This window comes from Carassius carassius, chromosome 22, assembly GCF_963082965.1.
Source record: "Carassius carassius chromosome 22, fCarCar2.1, whole genome shotgun sequence".
Classification (NCBI taxonomy): Eukaryota; Metazoa; Chordata; class Actinopteri; order Cypriniformes; family Cyprinidae; genus Carassius; species Carassius carassius.
In genome coordinates this window covers 20,649,039-20,661,166 of record NC_081776.1, presented here as the reverse complement: position 1 = coordinate 20,661,166, position 12,128 = coordinate 20,649,039, and the positions used below count along the sequence as shown (strand labels likewise).

Genomic DNA, 12,128 nt, shown 5'->3' with positions numbered 1-12,128 from the left:
ACACTAGACAAGTACGGCCTTCACGTTGAGACATCTCAATGGATACCACTCTTTATCAAGAACAAAAAGGCAGAATGAACTTGATAAAATTCATTTGTGTAGACCTGTGGAGCTCTGCAAGAATATTTCATGGAGTGATGTGACCAAACAGGACCTTTTGGGCCCATGGATCAGCAGTATGTCTTCTGCAAAATAGGCAAAGCTCATAAGCAGAAGAACACAATCTCATCGTCAAATTTGGATGTGGATTAGTCATGACTGTATGAAGGACATCATGAATCCTTTGAAGTATCAGGCCATTTTGAAAAGAATTGTATTGTCTTTGGTGTAAAGACTGAAGCTGATGATCAGTAGACTTTCCTGCAGGACAGTCATCCTAAAGCACACAACCAAATCTACTACTGCTTTGTTCAGGGATCAGTCATAGAATGTTCTTAAGTGGCCCATTCAATCTCCAGGCTTAATTCTCATTGCAAATATCTGGTTGAATTTGAAGAAAGCAGTGGCAATGTGAAAACCAAATATTATCAGTGATCTGGAAGCTTTTTCAGGCCAGGAATGGGCTAAGACTCTGTGACTGAAGAGGTGACAGAAGCTTCTAATCTAAACATTTACAGACAGTGTTTATTGATTTTAAAGAATAAAAGATTCCGCACAACGGAGGTTGAATAATTTTGAACAATGTTTAGAGCCAATTTATCATGATTCATCAATGTTCCATTCTCAGAATCACTCAAAAGTGTATTAAACTTTCTCTAATACTTTACTGAAGCCTTTCTTGAATTGTTTTCATAAAATGTTCTCTGCAGCAAAATGTCTTGCAGGTCAAGACATTGAATAATTTTGATTTCAACTATATATATATATATATCTCCAGCATCGAGCAGCTTCAGACAGTTTTTTTTTTCTTGCACTCCACCATCTCACAATATTAATAAATAAAACTTAGTGTGCTGTGGTTTACACAGGACTGACGTGAAATGTGCATTGATACACCTTTATTATAGATTACTTGATTTATTTTGATAGGTTAACTTTTTGTGTTAAGAGAAAGCACCTCCACAGCACTCTTAGCATAAGAGAAAGTCAGTCTTCTTTCCCCACAGTCCAAGTCGCTATTCTTCTGTACTAAACAAGTGCATTTTGCAAAGATATTTTCAGAGATGATAGATAAAATGCTATAGAATCATAATTGAATGAAACCCTAATTGACAATTTTTACATACAACCTAAATTTAGAATTTCCTGAAAACTTCCCAGCGCAACATCAGACAGGTTTTTTCCAGATCACTCACACACACTGAACAAAATTATAAACAACAATTTTGTCTTTGCCCCCATTTTTCATGAGCTAACACAAAGATCCACGACTTTTTCTATCTACACGAAAGGCCCATTTCCCAAATATAGTTCACAAATCTTTCTTTTAAAAAAGTGAAGTGACATTCAGCCAAGTATGGTGACCCATACTCAGAATTTGTGCTCTGCATTTAACCCATCCGAAATGCACACACACACACACACACACTGTGAGCACACACCCGGAGCAGTGGGCAGCCATTTATGCTGCGGCGCCCGGGGAGCAGTTGGGGGTTCGATGCCTTGCTCAAGGGCACCTAAGTCATGGTATTGAGGGTGGAGAGAGAACTGTACATGCACTCCCCCCACCCACAATTCCTGCCGGCCCAGGACTCGAACTCACAACCTTTCGATTGGGAGTCCGACTCTCTAACCATTAGGCCACGACTTTCTAAATCAGTGCTAGTGAGCACTTTTCCGAGATAATCCATCCACCTCACAGTTGTGGCATATCAAGATGCTGATTAGCATGATTATAGCACAGGTGTGCCTTAGGCTGGCCACAACAAAAAGCCACTCTAAAATGTGCAGTTTTGTGGTGGCATGGTCTCAGACCACAAACGAGGAAGTTGAACTACAGATGGACCTTGCAATAATGCTCCAGAAGGAGCAGTCTGTGATGAAAAAGAAGAAAAAAAAAAAAGACAAATCATTTAGCTAAGTAAGGATGTTATTTTTTAAGCACTTTAAAGGTGCAATATGCAATATTTTTGCATTAAAATATCCCCAAATCACAAGGCCAGTGTTATATATTTTGTTAAGTTGTTTACTTACAATATTCCAAATGTTTCCAACTATTTTTAAATCGTGAGAAAATTGCGATTTTAACTAAGGAAACGGGGCGTTAGAGCAGGGGGGAGCTGGGAGTCGCCAGTCAATTGCGTCATATCCGCGTTACCCTCGGTTTCCGCTCGTACTGCGTGGAGTCCTGGACAAATGCGGAAGTTGTAGTTGTAGCGTCAATCGAGCAACAAACGATAGCCTGTTTCGTGCAGTCGTTATGGAGCACAATTATTCTTTATCAATTGCAGCTGGTTCTGTCGACAAAGACAAGCCTCAAAAACGTAAGCGTCAACGTACAGGTCAACCAAACGACCCAAGAAGAAGTTGGGACAAGAAGAGAAATAAAACCAGGATAAACATCGGTGTGGCATTTCCTAAATGGAGAGAACTTCGTGACAAACTTCAACTAGAAAGAGACGCCGATCTTGCATGTGTTTTACTTGACAGGTGAGTAATTGTTTTGACTCTTTTACTGACATAAAAATTGAATACAGAAGACAGTGTAAGTCTTCTTGTTAGAATGTCTCATTGTCTATGCATATGATGTGAAAAATCGTGAGGTCATATTCACTGCGAATACTTCTAGGCATGTTATGAACTATTGGCTGTAATGTTTTCAAACTGCATCTTTGGTGAACTTTTCATGACATAAAATGATGTGTCAAATGTCCAACATTTTTTTTATTTTTTTTATTAAGTTACCAAAAAGGAGGACCAGCCACGTCAACTCCTTACAAGAGACCTGGAATGCCTCTTCTAACCCTCTCCACCATAGCTTCGTCCAGTGACTCACCATCAGAGAGGTAGTCATTGGCAAATTTGTTTTATATAATTTATCAGAGTTTATGAATAGAATTACATTGGATAAATTTATGAAATATGCTTTACAGAGATCAGTGTTTTCTGGTGCCTGGAGTCGAACACCTTTCTATGTCAGAAAGCGATGAACAGCTATTACATGAAAGGTGACTATTACATGTGTTGTAATACAAAGATGTGTTGATAAAAATGATTTTATCATATAGGCTGATAATAAGAATAAATTGTTATGCATACCGTCATTACAAACCTACATTTTTTTCTTTTTTTGTTGTGGTGCAGTTTTTCAAAGATGAGCTTCCATGATGAGTCCACCATTACTGTGAGCGAAGATGCCAATGATCTTCAGAACACAGTGTAAGTGGTGTAATGCATTGTTACAAAATGCTGTTTGCTGTCTACTCCTGTTTGTGTAATTTTCTGTATACTGTACTTGGTTATTATTTTTAGTATTAGTTCTACCACTACTAATACTACTATTATGTATTTTGCAGAATTGATTTTAAACACCCAGATGATACATCATGGGAAATAGACAGTGAGGACAGCACTTCTGATGAGGATTATGTTCCCTCTATCTGTCTTAGGTTTGTCTGCATGAATCATGTATTTTAATACAGATATAGGTAAAACAAAATAATATCAACTGATTGACGTACTGTAACTGTTATATTATCAATGTTTTTGGCTTCCAGGCTTTACACATTCTTTTTTCCCTAACAAAATGAAAGTATAGAAAAAACTATTTTTCTTGTACATGCTAATAATACAATGTTGTAAATATTTATATATGTATTTACAGAACTGGTGAAGGAACTAATGACTTTAGAAAAATCGAGGAGCTTAAAGTAATTGATCTCGAAGAGACTGTCCATCTAACACAAGAAGATGAAGTGATACCCCTACATGAAGATCATGTCCTTACATCTGATGCTAGCAACAAAGTCATGTGTGAGGAGGACATAATTGGACAACGGGCATCTATTGTATATGAAGCACAGTTGAAACAGTTGGTTAAACTTCTACAGCTACCAGTGGTGAATTGTAAAACCTGCCGGGCTTCACCACCTTTTGAAGTCCACCTGACTTCAAGGGGAACAGCAAGTGTCATCCAATGGGTAATAAAATAAATGCAAAACAATAATTCTGTATATTAGCATATGAACTTAGGAAAAAATATATATTTTAATAGGTGCATGTCACACAAAACCTATTGTTGTTTTCGTTATAAAAAAGATGTATATCATAGTCTCAGTCTCTATTCAGCTTAGTGAACCTACATATATAGATGAATACAGTTTCAAATTCCAAACAAGACTTTAAAAGTAGTTTTTTATTGTAATCCATATACTTTTTAACTCAATGCATATGATTTTTGGAAATTCGTTGTTTGTATGTATTGCAATCACTCTTGTGTATTTTGTCTTATAGATCTGTTCAAATGGGCACAAAGTGTGGACTTGGAATTCGCAGCCTACAATGAAATTTGGAATGCAAGCAGGAGATTTCATGATGGCCACTAACATTCTGCTCTCGGGAAATAACTACTACAAAGTGGCACACCTGTTTAAATGCATGAACATGGGCTTTGTAGGAAAGAACACTTTTTTTAATATACAGGACACTTACTGCTTAGGAGCAATAAAGGACATGTGGGAGGACAAAAGATGTGCTGCAATTCAACGTATGAAGAGTAAGGATGGTGTAGTTGTATTAGGTATGTTCTATGGCATTTAAAAAAAAAAAATCTATGCAATACCTACATGTCATTCTATGTGCTGAAAATATTTTAAACATTTTTTTAAAGTATTATTACAATTCAATTTTCTAGCCTCTTGTTTAAAATTTTTTTAATGCATTTTTCTGAAATATGAAATCAAATCTCATTTATTGATTTATTGTGCACTACACAGCAGATGGACGAATGGATAGCACATTACAATATCTATGCTTTATTTTTTCTTCGACTGTATGGTCTTGATTACAAGATTTGTTTTTTAGAAACTATGGAGCAGTGTGCTGCACCATGTCACAAATGAGCACGAATGGTATCTTGGTCACTGCCTGCACGGTAGCCTGCCAGAAATACAAGACAAGCAATGGCTGGAGAGTGGTTCCAAAGCTCACAAGGCACTGGAAACGATAGTTCTAAAAAAGAGGTGGCTCAGAAATGTCCATCGATATCTACCTTTCAGGTAACTTATGGAAGCACCTTCATGTCTGTTTCAAAATGGAATTAGTAACCAGTAGTCATCACTGTGATCAATGTTTTGAATACTACTCGAAATATGAACATAGGCTAATTTATTTCTCCAGATCAACCTGTGAGCTGGAATCATTCCACAATCACTTGTTGATGTACGTCAGCAAGCGGTTCAGCTTCTCACCACTGGTCTACGAGGCAAGAACTCTACTCGCAGCCCTGGATTATAACCACCATATAGATCGACCGCCAATGCTCAACAAAAATGGCCAAAAGATGTAAGATTTAAAAATATATTTTCTATCACACAGAACTTTCTGTTGAACTTGATATTTCGTCCTTCGAATGCGTCTTATTATCCATTTATTTCTGCGTAATTTTTTTTGTCTAAATACAAATTATTTTTCATTACAGCTTTCGCAGACAGTTCCAGAAGAAAACTGGTAGATGGACTGTATATGCCTTGAAGATGGCTAAAGACTACAGTTACATTCCTGATCTGCAAGCGGAAATTGTGCGCGCAAGACTCCAGGCTGATGTGGGGATGCCAAGGCGTAGGGTTCCAAGGCCTGAGGACCCCAGGAAACTAGGCCTCCTTCCAAGTGTCCAACCTCCTTCGATTGACAGCATTCTGGAGTCACATGTCAGTAGAGGCATAGGTATGTACAGCAAAAAATCTTAGCTAAGATGTCTGTTTTAGGATAATTATGCAAATCTATATATACACACACACATCTAAAATATGTTATTTATCGTAATTTAGAACAGATTGTATGACAACTCTCTATTTTATTTACTAGTTATCGATCAGTGCAATGTTAGGCTTCATTTATAAATTGCACTTATTAATTTTCATAGAATTTCAATTGTTTCTTTTTTTCTTTCCTTTTCTCAAAAAGGAGCAAGCTCTACACTACCAGAGTCAAGAGACAAGCAGTGAGCTAAAACCTCAGCAATCTGAACCCACAAGTTCAGAAGTCTACCTTCAACTTAGTCAGCCAAACAATTTTATAGTTTAATTTTATTCTGAAACTTGATGCGTATACCTAAAAATGTTTGTAACTGACACCTTAGAAAAGTTATCAAATATGTAAATAAATGGTAAATCATTTCACACAATTTTTTTTATTTGTTATAAATAAATCTTACCAAAAAAACAAAAAGTTGTTTTATTTACATCACCCTTCTAAACAGGTTCTTAAGAAGAACGCAGCAAATAAAGAATAACATATTCTTTATATTTGTAATACAAACATTTTAAATTGAACAGTGGCAAACTATTTTTTTACCAAACAGGTAAGACAGCATATAAATAAAAATGTAACATTGAATAAATAATTATAAATGACAACTAAACAAAATAAACAAGTCCTTTAAACATAAATACCCGTTTATAGGTGAACCTGAATAAGCAGCATGTTTCTACAACACAGCAGCGATGAATCCAGTGTACTGCCCATTTGGGTCAGGGAATTTCTCACGGACTCTGCGCACACAGCAGCTAGGGATGACAATGCGGTTTCCCGCCCCAAGTGAACCACACTGCCACAAGACAATTTCTGTAAGCAGCATAGCGGTATTCCCGGTTGTCATCCCCAGGCTCCTGTGTGTCATGAATTGCATAAATGTCATTTCTTAAATGGCGTGACAAGCGCAATACCTGCTCATCCAATATGTATAACGACATGTGGGGCAACATGCTTACACATGTGCGGTCTGTCATGCCACAACATTTTTTTTCTATATCAGATGGCATTTCAATGCATCTTGTGCAAGAACACCATCGAGGTACATCTGGTAATTGGTGTTCCTCTTGATGAGCAGGTGGTTGGAGGACATCAAAGATGAGGCCTGGTTCTCTATTCATTACTCTAATCAAGAGTCCTTGAGCTTCAGCCACATTCATATTTCCTATAAGATTCTGAAATTGCACATTTCATAAGTTAATGCCAAATGCTGAAACTATTTTGGATACTTGAAGTATGTCAATACTCACCTGTGTCATCAACATCCTGTCCTCTTGCAGCCTAGACACCCTCAATCTGTCCTCTTCGCACAGTCCAGATGATGCAGTGTTTCCTCTTCCTCTTGCTGCTTGTCTTCCCCCTGTAGACCTTCTACGTCTACTTGATGTTCTTCCTCTTGTTACACTGCTGAGTTCAACCGCTCCAGTTTTTTTCTTCCACTCTGTAAGCTCTTCCAATCCCTTTTCTTTTTCCTCTGTCTCCACCTTTTGTTCTTCCATGTGATGCTTCATGCCAGCTGCTCTCATCAGTATTTGACATGGATACATCCAATGAGGATCTATCCGTGTCTTCCTGCAACATAACACATAAGCAAATATAAATAATTGTACAAACAGATTTGACATGGCAGCTGACAATACATAGATATACATAAAAATAAACTTGAAAATGTATATAATGTTTTCACTTTTACATAGTTATGTAGAGTGCATAATCCTAAGTCACATATAAGTTGCAAATCAGCATGCTTAAATTTTATATATTCCAAATGTAGCATTCGGTAATAGTTATATTTATGTAAGTAAAGTATTATTGCTTTAGGTTTAGTTTATTGACATTGTTTATCACGTCTGGTGTTTATGGCCATGTAAATAAATATAGCATGTGTTATACATAAAGATTAATCAGTATTTTGGCAAATGATGTGGGTATGTTCGAATGTACTTTTACATCAATTGTTTAGAACACGTAAAACTGCGCCTCGTTATCACAACAATGAATTCGACAAATACAGTAACATCTATGATAACCGATTTAGTATTAAACCTTACTTTTCTTGCGGTTAATTCATTTTAATTAAACAACAGCATGTCATTAAACACAACATTTATAAAAATAGAACTTTACCTCATCCATGAATGATTATTCGATTCCCGTCTGACTCAATATCCCCGGTGGAGTTGAAAACAACAGTTCCCATCATTCCACGCCCCTACACATCGTCATCAAACTACGCCGTTGTTGTTGTTGTTTGGAATATAGCGCCCTCTAGAGGACAAATTTTTTTGCATATTACACCTTTAAGATTACTATTTTTAGCAATGACTTTTCACATGAAATTATGATTGGAATTAAAGTTTTCACTTAGATACCTTTGGTATGAATGAAATATTTCTGATATCCCGTTTAATAAATCAGTTTTAAGTAAACTCCGTAGACATTGACCATTTTTCAGCTTACATTTTTAAGAAACTACTTCAGGGCATGTAAGCCGAATAGGAAATCGAGACAATCCTGCATGACTGAGCGGGACTGGACACATCTGCAGTGGCTCTGGGGACAGGGGTTGGAACTGTAGGATCAGGTGTCTGTACAATCATGAAGTAAAATATAGATTTTGCAAATAGAACATTACAATAACTCATCCTAGATTAAAGCATATACTACGGTTTAAAAATTTGAGGTCCAAACCTTTATAAAAAGAAACCTATTCTGGTCACCAAGGTTGCATTTGATCAAAAATACAGTACATTTATTTAAAAAAAAAAAAAAACTAAAAAGATAGTAACATTATGATTTAAAGTTGTGAAATTTGATCAGTTTTCAATAAAAGTACCAATAACTTTATAGTAGTTCGTATTAAATCTATTTATTATTTACTATTATTATTTATTAATTTAAATATTAAAAAACTGTTTTTATAGAATGTAATGTGGAAGGTGTCTTCATAGAATACATTATAGATTATGCCATTACTTACAGAGACTGTAGTGCTTGGTCTAGAGGCACAAGACACTGCTGCGCTGGGCTGGTCTTCAACCTGAGAAGGTCTCCTGGCCAAACTAAGATTTGGCTTTGCTGCAGCTATGTATGAGCTAGTAAATCTTGGCTTGGTAAACTAAAAAGGTGAGGAGACAAGGAGTTATAATAGCAAGCATTACGATCTATATTAATATTACCATTTTAAGTAAATGCAGCATTCAAAAACACTTCTTTCTGAATGGAAGTGTCATCCATAAGAGAAATTATTTATCAGCAGTACCGACTCTTGAGAGTATTGAGAGAGATGCCATGAGGGACATGAGTCTAGCTCAGAGAGGAAGAGGACAATTCAAGAGTAGAGCCCAGAGATGAGAGAAAGCAGACAGGTTACATTCTACATTTATCCTTGACCCTGTGACTTAAACCAAATCTGAGATATTCAAACCGACCAATCAGCAGACAACAGGTGCCCCGTTTTTTTTCCCCAAAGGTTTGAAAATTAGTAGGTCTCAGCCAGCATCTCATAGCATTCTTGCTTTTGCTTTCATTCTTACTTACTGAACTTCCTCAAATTTGAACTGAGCTCATACTTCAGTGCAATTAAAAACAAATAAATAAATAAAACACAAAAGGCAGTGGGCAGCTTAAGACAACCAAAAAATAAGATTAAAAAAAGCCCTGACATTTCAGAAAGAAACCCATTTCAGGAAATACCAACAAAAAAATGCTTGCTACATTAAATATTACCTTTGGAGTGTGAAAACCACAGATGCAATTCAGCACACCTCCAAGCAAAGTTGTCGGTCCACGAGACAGCATTGGACATTTCTTAGTCTGTAAGCAAATTCATATATTAATTCATTGATTAATTTCTAGGAAATGAGTCACTATCTTATATACAGTATAATGTTACAGATGCCCTGCTCGAAAAACCAGCATAGCTGGTCATACCAGCAAGAACAGCATATGTTGCGCTTTGGTGCTAGTATGCTGGTGATCAGAATGAGATGCTAGTGCTGGTATGCAGCATCCTGAATGGTAATATATAGTAGCCCTATAATATTTCAATACCAATACTATGCATTTAGATGTTTGTAGTATTCCTATATTATTTTAAATAATATTACCATTTTATTTTGTATTATATAGTTACACTGTAAAGAACATTCCTATAGCAATACTATGATGCCATATTAATAGCACTACTACAGTAAAATTCCACACTGCATTTGAAAGAAAACTATAGAAAACACATTAATACCATTTAAAATATACAGGTGCATCTCAAATTAGAATGTCATGGAAAAGGTAATTTCAGTAAATCAACAGTAAATTCAATGCAAACAGACTGAAGTAGGTTAAGTCTTTGGTCATTTTAATTGTGATGATTTTGGCTCACATCAGCTAATCAACTCAAAACACCTGCAAAGGTTTCCTGAGCCTTCAAAATGGTCTCAGTTTGGTTCACTAGGCTACACAATCATGGAGAAGACTGCTGATCTGACAGCTGTCCAGAAGACAATCATTGACACCCTTCACAAGGAGGGTAAGCCACAAACATTCATTTGAGTAAACCTCACAAGTAATGGACTGAGGCTCAGGTCAAGGCATCAAGAGCCACCACACACAGAAGTGTCAAGGAATTTGCTGAACCACAGACAACAGAGGTGTCTTACCTGGGCTAAGGAGAAGAACTGGTCTGTTGCCCAGTGATCCAAAGTCCTCTTTACAGATGAGCACAAGTTTTGTATTTCATTTGGAAACCAAGGTCCTAGAGTCTGGAGGAAGGGTGGAGAAGCTCATAGCCCAAGTTGCTTGAAGTCCAGTGTAAAGTTTCCACAGTCTGTGATGATTTGGGGTGCAATGTTATCTGCTGGTTTTGGTCCATTGTTTTTTGAAAACCAAAGTCACTGCACCCGTTTACCAAGAAATGATTAAGGTTTTGCTGACCAACTTTTTGAAAATGTTGATTCCATATTACAGCAGGATTTGGCACCTGCCCACACTGCCAAAAAGCACCAAGTGTTGGTAAATGACCATGGCATTGGTGTGCTTAACTGGCCAGCAATCTCACCAGACCTGAACCCCATAGAGAATCTATGCAGCTGAGCTGAAGGCCGCAGTCAAAGAAACCTGGGCTTCCATACCACCTCAGCAGTGCCACAAACTGATCACCTCATTGCCACACTGAATTGAAGCAGTAATTGAAACAAAAAGAACCCCTACCAAGTACGGAGTACATGCAAAGTAAATGAACATACTTTCCTGAAGGGCAACAATTCACTTAAAGTTATTTTATTTTTTTATTGGTCTTATGAAGTATTCTAATTTGTTGAGTTAGTGAATTGATGTTTTTTTGTTAAATGCAAGTCAAAATAACCACAATAAAAAGAACCAAATACTTAAACTACTTCAGTCTGTGTGCAATGAAATTAAATACACAAGTTTCAAAATTTGAGTTCAATTACTGAAATAAACTTTTCCACGACATTCTAATTTTTTGAGATACACCTGTATATCCTTGGTGGTTACCACTGCTCCACTGGAGCAGGTCGATCCCTATTGCAGAGGGGGGGGGGGGGGGGGACAAGGTGTTCTGTAATAGAACTTAAAGAGCCCTTAAAGTTCACTTCTCAAAAATAAAAGAAAAAAAAGGAACCAAACAGCCTTTTGTCAGCATTTGACAGGAACTACAGGAACAGAAGCCACAGAATGACTCAAAAAAGCACAGCTTGGTAGAAAACATAAAAAAGGTATCCAAACAGAGATCTGTCCTTAACTTTCAGGCAAGGGAAAAACCCCCAAAAAAAGCTCACCAGAAGACAGGACAGTTTCTAACTACAAATCCTTGGTCACATCATAGTCAAGCAGACATCAGAACTGAATAAGACCAATCATCAGTCAAGCATTTAAGTAAGGTTGGCTATTAGTAGTGATTCAATTCAGGTGTGCTACAAGTCTCTAACAAAATAGTGATCTGGGGGATGAAATTGCGCCATCCAGTGGTGAACACAGGGAATCTCAGGTAGAACATTACAATCCCAGCATGACACTCTTAGATGTGATGTTTCATTACATTTACATCATGCTTCATATCATGTCTATTACAGAACATCATTAAGCTGGCTGGGACAGCAAGGGGAACCAACAGCTTGCTAATGGGAGGAACATCAATGCAGCTGGTGGAAGTTAACCAGAACACCTTGATTCAGTGGTACACAAACAGACAGAAAGAA

General features: G+C 37.0%; 1 long non-coding RNA gene across 2 annotated transcripts in view; it reads right to left on the bottom strand.

Moving 5' to 3' along the window:
- Positions 1-11,777, bottom strand: part of LOC132098426 (uncharacterized) — a 38,288-nt gene extending 26,511 nt beyond the window's left edge. The window contains exons 1-4 of one of the 2 annotated variants that reach the window (XR_009422918.1): positions 11,709-11,777; positions 9,640-9,726; positions 8,891-9,028; positions 8,329-8,498 (exon numbers count right to left, since the gene is read on the bottom strand). This is a non-coding gene — a long non-coding RNA (uncharacterized LOC132098426). Of the gene's footprint in view, positions 1-8,328; positions 8,499-8,890; positions 9,029-9,639; positions 9,727-11,708 lie in introns of those variants that run through there. The other variant, XR_009422919.1, reaches the window with a different exon arrangement.
- Between the last annotated feature and the right edge of the window lie 351 nt (positions 11,778-12,128).